The sequence below is a fragment of the Martes martes genome (genome assembly GCF_963455335.1).
Source record: "Martes martes genome assembly, chromosome: 15".
Lineage (NCBI taxonomy): Eukaryota > Metazoa > Chordata > Mammalia > Carnivora > Mustelidae > Martes > Martes martes.
The window spans coordinates 50,531,271-50,540,961 of NC_137903.1; the positions used below are offsets into that span (position 1 = coordinate 50,531,271).

General features: G+C 49.1%; 1 pseudogene across 1 annotated transcript; it reads left to right on the top strand.

Moving 5' to 3' along the window:
- Positions 1-7,301: 7,301 nt before the first annotated feature.
- On the top strand, positions 7,302-9,122 carry LOC308355949 (DNA polymerase delta subunit 2-like; annotated as a pseudogene). Its single transcript has one exon. The product of its transcript is annotated as a DNA polymerase delta subunit 2-like (transcript).
- The last annotated feature ends 569 nt before the right edge of the window (positions 9,123-9,691 follow it).

Sequence of the window (9,691 nt, forward strand, 5' to 3'; positions counted from 1 at the left end):
AGTGCTGGGTATTGCCAGAAGTTTGGTGGATGACAGCGTGGCATGGGATCTGCCCGTCAGAAGACTGGGACTGGGGCCCCAACATCGTGGTCCGTTGAGGGTCACCATCTGACTTGCCTCCTGGTGTGCTAATAAGGTCCCCCGGAGGCAGGTAGCAGGGTTGAGAGCGTTCCTGGGCTGCTGATGATTTGCATGGAAGGTATTAAGTAATTGAATTATAAAATGCAATTGCAGATATGTATGCTTAAAACAATTTTGTCTTTCTAGAGGAAGCTCAGGTATTACTTTAAATGGATTTCCTCCTCCCTTCTGCCCACAGCCTACAGCTACCTTGGTGATTTGAGCCACCCTGCCCACTCTTTTTCAACCTACAATCCAGTTCTAACGGTGAGAATTTCTAGAAGAGATGACTAATGCAGATAAGAAAATTAAAGATGTATTAAAAAAAAAACAACAACAAAAAACCGTTTCCAAAGCCTGGGAGTGCCTTGGTAAGAGGGCTGCTCACATTCTGCTGGGCAGGGGTGGGAGACGCAGGGTTTTTGTCGGTACTTCTCCTGCGCAAATGCTCAATCTGTACTCTCTCCTCTGCCACCACCCCTGAAAACAACGACAACAAAAACACCCCAGAAACCTTGCCACGCCGATTGCTTTCGGGCCGAACAGACAGATGTCTTCTAATTAGCATCTGTTAACCCTGGGGCTATTATTAAAAGTTGCTTTTTTTGGTTTTATGGTAAAAGTGTCTTATAAGTAATATCATAATCATAAAGATGTCCGAATAAAGTAAACATTTCAAGTCCCTGCCCATGGCCAATATATTTCTGAATAACAACCAGAGTAGCAGTATTTCCACCTTAGTAATGCTGGCATTGTACAATTCTTCCAACCTGCCTTGTTTTATCTGATCCTTTGGAGTGGGTGAGGTAAACTGGCCAGATTTTACTGTCCTCACTTTACAGCGTGGAGGAGAGACAGACATGGAGGTGCCTCTCCCTAACCCCCACTGAGGAAGGGACCGGTTGAGGGATGTGTGGGAGGTAGGTCAGTAGGCAGCCTCGCATCAGCTCCTGTAGGGTTACCTCAGTGGCCAAGAGCTGCCTCACCCGAGTCATGCCCTTCTCAAGGGCAACTGAGTCCCGAGGAAGGATAGGAAGGCCCAGCATTTCCGCCCACCGCAGGATCACCATGATGGGCAACACTGACTCCAGAGCGCCTCACCAGGTGAGCCCAGGCTCTGTCACATCCGCATCACCGTGGAAGCAGAATGCCTGAGCGTGTGACACCAAGTCATCATGAGTCCATACCTGTTCGCCTTGAGCTGGTCCCTGGCACATGCACCAAGTAATAAGCTCAGGTGGGCCCAGCAATGATTGATTAGAGAATCAAAGGGGTCCATCCGGGATCGAGCAAAGCGGGAAGAGAGGGCACATAATATAGGCTGCAGAGCAGAGAGCTTGGACCCCCGTGGCACCTCCCACCCTTGGGTCAGTGGCCCTCCCTCAGCTCACATTCCTGGTCACGTGGGTGGTTCTCCACAACACGCCGAAGGCGGGTCAAGAAGCACAAGCATGCTTTAAATAGGGATTGGCATGGTGTTTGTGTGCACGTGCATGTTGGTGACAGCTGGACTACGGTCTCACGCAGGCCTGGCACCAAAGAAGAAGGGCCAAGAGAAAAGTCTGCTGCGGAGCAGAGCTTTGAGCCATGCACAAGGCCATCCACACGGTCTGAGAGGAGAAGGGGTCTGAGGTTAGGATGCATATGAGCTCACCTACTGGGGTCTAATTTTCACAGGAGTGATCTCTGATGTTTCACCCAGCCTTAGGAGTGAGGGAGATTTTACTCTCCTTCCCTTGGGGGAGCCTCCTTTTTTTTTTTTTTTTTAAAGATTTTATTTATTTATTTGAGAGAAGAGAGAGCAAGCAGAGGGAAAGGGAGAAGCAGGGTCCCCGCTGAGCAGGAAACCTGATGCAGGGCTCGATCCCAGGATGCTGGGATCATGATCTGAGCCAAAGGCAGACACTTAACCAGCTGAGTCACCCAGGCACCAGCTGAGCCACCCAGGCATCCTTTTATCTCAGGACTGACCTGGCTTCTCTCTGGGGTCCCTCCCTCAGCTCAGAGGGTCCCTCCTTGGTTTAGGAGGCCGTGGTGTCCTTTGGGGAAGTTGACGGTTCAGGCTGACAGAGAGTACATGGCACGCATAGAGAACGTATCATAACCTAATAGCTTTTGAAACTTTATCCCCAGCTCTGGGTTATGGCCCCTCCTGGCACAGACTTCTGAGAAACCTGAACGAGGCCACGTGATTTTTCTGTACCGGACTTAGCTAATAATAATACAGACCTAAAGTAAATATACATAGGCATATGTGGAAAGTACACTGAAATTCGCATTTGTAACAACATGGTCTAGTTTTGGGGGCAGGGAGAGAAGGAGAATCCTTGATTCCCTACTTAACTGGTGGCCTAAGTTAAGCTTTCCAATTTAGAGAATTTATTGATCCTGCAGTTGATTCACAGTCAGGTAGGGGAGAATGAAAAACTATGCTGATATCTTTCAAGAAACTTCAACAACAAGGGTCCTTTCTTTATCATGGAAAGAAAGACTGGCCTAAAGAAACCTTGCCACTTTTGTTCCTGATTCTGTAGCTACCTCAAAATCCTCAAGGCCTCAGGGAAACCGAGTCAAAGATGGCTGAGAGGCCCAGAGGGTAATGCTCTTGTTGCCAAACATCCTTACAAAATTAAACTGGTACATCCACAGGCAAGAATAATGATGACAATCATAGTAATCCCATTTAAAATAATCAAGTAAAACTGTTATCCATTGTTTTAAACCTTTCCTTTTGATAAGAAATACTTGGGGAGTTCTAAAAAATATGTAAACACCTGGGCTCTGTTTTCTGAGACTGAGATCAGTAGTTCTGGGGAGGGAGCTAGCATCTGCCTTTTTAAAAGAGCTCCCAGGAGGTCTAATGCATAGCCTTGGTAGGGAACCACTGAACTAGACCTTGACTTAGTACCTGGTAATTGCTATCCCCACAGAAGAACATGCATTTGGCAGGAGGGGGCCTAAAGAGGCCTAAAGCAATCATCAAAAAGAATTCTACAGAAATCAGGTAAACCAAAGCCTATTTTTAGTGATAACCCATGAGTCTCTATATTCAACAAAGATCCTGTGAGCCTTTCAAAACACAATATTATAAAAAAAAAATCTACATTTCAGGTATTCATGCCAAATTAATCATTAATAATTAGACTGTAAAATGCAAGGTTATTGTTTTACAATGTTTCTGATTTGAGTTCCGTCAATGGGAGGGAGGGCAAATTCCCTATTGGGTGTGCTAGTTATTATTTAAAAAAAAAATCTCCTGTGCTGTTGCAACTGTCCCAGAGTATTCCTAAGACGGCCCAGGCTGCCTATGGACAGAATGCAATAGTGGCAGCTCAGTATGGGGAGAAGCATTAATCCGGAAGCCAGGAGATTTCGACCTTTGCCCTGTTTCTGACACCGAGTTAGTGAGCTATTTAAATGAGATTCTTTTGCATCTATAAAATGGAGATAATAATGATTATTTAAATAGCTGGAAAGGGTGGCGCCTGGGTGGCTCAGTGGGTTAAAGCCTCTGCCTTCGGCTCAGGTCCTGATCCCAGGGTCCTGGGATCGAGCCCCGCATCGGGCTCTCTGCTCATCGGGGAGCCTGCTTCCTCCTCTCTCTCTCTCTGCCTGCCTCTCTGCCTACTTGTGATCTCTGTCTGTCAAATAAATAAATAAAATCTTTCAAAAAAAATTAAAAAAAAAATAGCTGGAAAGGTAGTTGTGAGACTAACTCAGATAAAAGCACTTTATAAAGAGTTGAGCATTTATATATAGTATCATTGTTATTCACTATGAGTTTTGTTATTCCATTATCATCCATTCACACGCAACTAGAACCAGTTGAGTCTTAGTCTTGTACAAAAGGCCATTTTGGGAAACTACTCTTTTTTATTATAATCTCCATTTTATAGTCTTTATTTTTATTTTGATTATCATCCTATCTCAGTAGCAAAAACAAAAACAAAGAACCAAAAGAAATGTCAACTCGGTGACCCCAGGAAAATGGCCCTAAAAGACAAAATTATTGTAAAGGGTCCTTCTCACCTACATTATCCAACAAGTACTTGGGCCTTGCCTTCAAGGCCCAAGGCAAAGCCAGTGACTTTGGGATGCACGATCCCAACAGCAGAACTGTCCTGAGAGGGCTGTTGTTAGCAGGCGATGAGATAGTGAATATGACTCTGAACTGTGACGCGCCAGGCACGTGTGGTGATGATGATGTTAGTGGTCGCCATAGAGACGACAGTGTTAATGGCAGTGATACAGACCAACCGATCAGCCTTGAATACATAGGTAAGAATATGAACCACTGGTCTCCACTCGAGTAGGAGATGCTCTGAAGGAGACAGGGCAGTGTCTGGAAAAGGAGTGTAAGTTATGAAGTGTGAAACCAAGGACTGATTGGTGAGGGAGTCTCAGGGTTCTAGGCCTCTACCCTATCCATTTCAAATCTGGGAAATTCCAAACAACCTGCAGGTAATCTTCATTGGCTTTTCTTTCTCACATGCTCCTTTCTAGATAGTTCGCTTGAAGCTTTGTCATGCATGTCTCTTGTTCATCTCAGTCCCTTTTCACACAAAACCTCAGTGGGTTCCACTCTCTGGACCATAGGATCGGTGTCAACGCTGGTCAAGAGTTGGAGTGCAGAATGGAAGGGGCATGGTGGTGAGGAAGACCTACCTACTTGCACCCAGGGATATCTCATAAATTACATGTTCTTACAGTCCCCTGACCGCTTACCTTCTAATGGCTCAGCTCTCTCAAGACGACTACATAGAGGTCTCTCCTTTGATGGGGGAAGGCAGGCATGGGAAAGCATTATCAAACTACTCCAGGTTCTGAGAGCAGGTAGCTACAATTTCATTTTGGTTCGAAGATTAAAAAAAAGACGTCATAGAGGAAGAGTAGTGAGGGCACACCGAAAAAATTCAATAAAAAACCAAACAACTGTGAAAGATGCATAAACCTTCCAAAGATGTTCACTCCCCGCCCCCCCAAGACTGAAGAAGAAAAGTATCATCATAATATTATTATTTTATCACAATATTCCTTCCCCATCTTTTGGTTCTTTCATTCTGGTATTTGAAAACTTCTTCCTCTAACAGGGACTTTTTCCTGCTGAGAGCCATCGGCCCATTCCTAATTGATACATCTTGGATCAAAACAACTGTGTAGAGGACAAACCTTCAGTTCTTCTGGATTGGGATGGGAGTTCAGAGGTCAAAGACCATCGAACCCTTTCCCCAGCCATGAGCTGTCTCACTGGGTTAGCACAGAGCAGCGAATGGCCATGAAGTCCTGTCCGTTGAGACATGTGTCAACCTTGTGGCACTTGGCCAGGGACATAACTGTGCCAGGCCTGCTGGTGATGGCCCCTCTCTGTTAAGGACATGTGATGGTTGTATGGATGCTTACAACTTGCAGTGGGGAATAACACCCCATCTACCTTCATCACAGTCCTTGAAACTCAGTCCTCTAATGACAGGCTTGATCAAAGCATTTTTTGTTTTTTGATCTCCAGAAATTTTCCCCAACTCTATTGAGTTTTGTTTCTCTGGCTCCATCTTGCCATGTGAGTTCTAGCACTTAGTGTCTGGGACTTCTCTTAGAGCAAACTTTCTCATGAGAGTTTTGGGGTGAAGGAGTAGACATTCTTCATATTGACTCTTTTTATAGGAAGATTAGGCAAGAGTCCAAGAATGTAAATAGACAAGCCCAAGAGAATGTTTTGTGTGTGAGCAGATCCCAGAGCGCTCCCGGCTGCCCTGGGTGGGGGGTGGAGCTCAACCAGAAACCCAGTGAAGGCTTATTCTCTTCATATCTCCCCTGGCTCACTGCAGAATGAAACGATGGCTCCAAAGAGGCTCTCCCACAGGGTCCGGAGGGCCTCTTGCGGCAGATTGTTCTGGCTCTGTGGCTCCAGGCCTTCCTAGGAGGCCATGATGGAGAGAGGCACCAGAAATAAGTCAAAGACAAGCTTTCCTTTTCTTACCGGCACTTGTGAAGGAAAACTGAGAGGTGAGGGGAGGGGAAAGGGTGCAGGGGTGGGGTCCGGAAAGTTGAGGGAAAGAGAGAGAATGTAAAAGGCATGTAGAGGTCTTTGGGCCCGTTCACAAGAATGTTGCCAGGTGCAGAGAGCGTGTCTGCATGACCCTGCAATGGGCTGAGGTGGTCCATTTGTTTATTCTACATCAGAATTTCAAAATCCACACGGTGAGCTTCCATAAGAGAGAACTAGACTTTTGTTGTGCGTATTTTTTAAGACATTTTATTTATTTATTTGAGTGAGAGAGTGAGAAGCACAAGCAGGGGGAGGGGCAGTGGGAGAGGAGAAGCAGACTCCCTGCTAAGCAGGGAGCCTGATGAGGGGCTCTATCCCAGGACCCTGGGATGACGACTTGAGCTGAAAGAGAACGCTTAACTGACTGAGCCACCCAGACACCTCTGTGTGTATATTTTTTAATGTATGTGTGTTTTTAAGTTAAAAGTGTGTGTGTACACTTTTTTAAATTAAGTTTTAAATTAGCCAGCAAAGTAATATGCACCTTTGCCAGGTCAGAAGATACCTCCTGAGTGTCCTAGGAGACTAAATTTAGCAGGCTTTAGCAATACTGTAATAAAGGTGAATAACTGAAAATGAGTGCTATGACCTATGGAAAGTTGGGTTCTCTTGTGAGCTTCTGGAACATTCCACAATAAAAGACCACCTGGGCCCTAGCTTCCTAAAAGCCAGTAGATAAAGGAGTTGAGCTGTTTCCCTTTGGATAGACTAAGGGGTGACCAGATTTCATGAAGAGATATAAAACAAAATATAAAAAACTTTGCCTTCCATTTGCTTAGGACAAATTAAAGGTACGTGAGCTGAAACAACAGCAGAGAGAATTTCTGCTAAAAACAACAACAAAAACACAACTCACTGATGCAAAATAAATAAATAAATAAATAAACAAATAAATTGTGTCCTTTTGCCCTGGTGGCTGGATCTAGCCTCTGTGGGTCAACTAGTGTTCAATAGGAAAAGTGTCTGACCACAAAGCCGTGGCAGGTAGTTAGGTAGTTAGGTAAATAGAGTGAATGGTAGTTAGGTAGTTAGGTAAATAGACTGAATGCCGTGAGATCCAGCTAATGTTCTGCTTCCATGAAGCTACCCTTCATAGTGGTCTGAGCACAGTGTTCTGGACACATCAAGCAAGGTCATGTTTTCCGAGCAGGCTGTCCAGAGGCCCAACACTCTCCTCTCCTCACCATCAGCCAACAATGCCATCTTTGCCCCTGTGCCTGTGTTGACTTACACCAAGTCCTCCCAGCCCTTCCTGCTGGAGGATCACAGCTTTAGTGGTAGTATGCCCCTATGGATGCCACCCGGTTCCTCCAAATGAGGCCCTTCCTGGTAAGCTGGGCCCAACATCACTGGGCTGGTGGAGTCCAAATAAAGAAGCCATGTGAGCTGCAGCCTGGGGGAGAAGTGTTGTGTGGTGGGGACCCTCTTCAAGGCCATGCCGCTCCAGGCACCCATCCTCTGGGAGATCAGCGAAGAGCACAGCCTGCTCCCTCAGCCCCCCTCGGAGCAAATATAGCCACCCAGAGGATGAGCTGGTCTTGGAAGATGCACCGCAGTGCATCAGACTGGAAGCCACCTTGATGGGTGCAAGCTGGTCCCAGGGACAGTCCTGGCCGTGCTCGGCACAGGGGGAAGTTTCCGGTGCAAGACCTCTTGCTTTGCAGAGCTCGGTTCTCAGAAGACTGCATCCCATTCTAACAGAGCTTTGTGCTGCTGGTGTGGGGCTCAGGCCTGAGTGGACATGGAGGTGAGAGTCTGCTGGGCACCCAGCTGCTGGTGGACGTGGTGACAGGGCAGCTGGGGGACGAGGGCAACAGCGCAGTGCTGCCCACATGTCCTGGGTCATCCTTGTTGGGACCCTCCTGAGCCACAACCCCCCAGAGCAGAGATTCCACCAATAAGGCCATGTACTTAACCAAGCAAACCCAGGCAGCCAGCGTGGAGGCGGTCAAAATGCTGGATGAGATCCTTCTGCAGCAGAGCACCTTGGTACCCATGGACCTGATGCCAGGCAAATCTGACCCAACCAACTACACGCTCCCCCAGCAACCCCTACACACCCAGCATGATCCCACTGGCCACTTCCTACTCCGCCCTCCAGCTGGTCCCCAATCCTTACCAAGCTGCCATCAATGGAGTCAGATTCCTAGCGACTTCAGGACAGAACGGGAGGGACATTTTCCAGGGCCGCAGCACAGAGGATCACTGGAAGATCCTGGAGTGGACCCTGTCTAGGGGGTCACATCAGTCCCACAGCTGCTGACACAAGGTTGTTACCCCTTCTACGAAACCGACCCTTTCATCTTTCTGGAGTGCCCTCATGGCTACTTTTGTGGGAATAACACCCCCCCCCCCACACACACACAGTTCCCGGCCCTCTTTGGCTGTAAAAATCTTTGGAGGCCCAGAGGACTAGAGGGTGCTGTTGGTGGCCGACCCACACTTCAGCCCCGCGCAGACCGCCTGCCTCGTAATTCTGCAGAGCCTGACCTGCCAGCCCGTCAGCTTCTCAGGCTTCATGGCAGAGAAGAAGGACCTGGGGGGCCGGGGTTTGGGCCCCCGACTCACAGAGACCCGGGCCATCTGTTCCCTGCAATGTTGGCTCTGCAGCAGCATTTGCTTTACAATAAAAAAAAAGGGGGGGGGTGCGTGGGAGGCAGGCGCGGCGCCAGTCCGGGTGGCAGCTGAGGCGGAGGCCGAGGAGGAGGCAGAAGGCCAACAGCCGGGTCAGACAGCCCAGGGACCCACGCCCCAGTGGAATGCAGATGCCGCAGGGCACCCCGCCGCCACCGCACACGCCCCGCGGGAGCCGCTGGCCGGGGACGCGGTGCAGGGGGAGCTCATTCCCGAGAAGAAGGGCCTCTTCCGGAAGCAGGTGGAATACGAGGCTTCCAGGCAGCCCTTCAAGGCCTCCGGGTACAGACCGTACAAGGACTTCCCTGAGGCGCTTCACTGAGCGGGTGGCCCGGCCCCCCTGTTCTCCGAGGCTGTGGCCCTCGGGCTGTTCCCATCCTTCCGTGGCCCTGCGCTGCAGAGCAAGTTGAAGGAACCGGCTCAGTGTGCTGGGGACGAACTCAGGAGCTGTAAGGCGGCTCCTCGGGCCGCCGGCTTCCTCCCAGCCCACGTCCGGACGCCGCCTGCGGGGAGCGCGGACTCGCGCGGAACATCTACAACAGCTTCCACAAGCTTCGCGTCTGGCGCAGCAGATTGCTTCGAGCGCCTTTGACAGTCGCTGACCTTCTCGTGTTCGGGAAGGAGCTGAGTGCTTTGGGGTCCCATAGGACCCCGCTCCCCTCCTGGGCCACTCTGAACAGCAGCGCACAGGGTCCCTTCACAGGCGGCGCTGAGAGGCCTGTCATTGAGCCTGCGCTGCTTGCCCGACGACCGACGACTGCCCCGCAAGACAAACAGGAAGAGAGTGAGGGGGTGAAAAATTGAAGCTCTTGGATTTGCTCTAGTCCTCTGAAGACCAGCGCGCCGGGCACAGGACAGCCTGCTGCAGACGCAGGTGATGCGCTGTGAGCT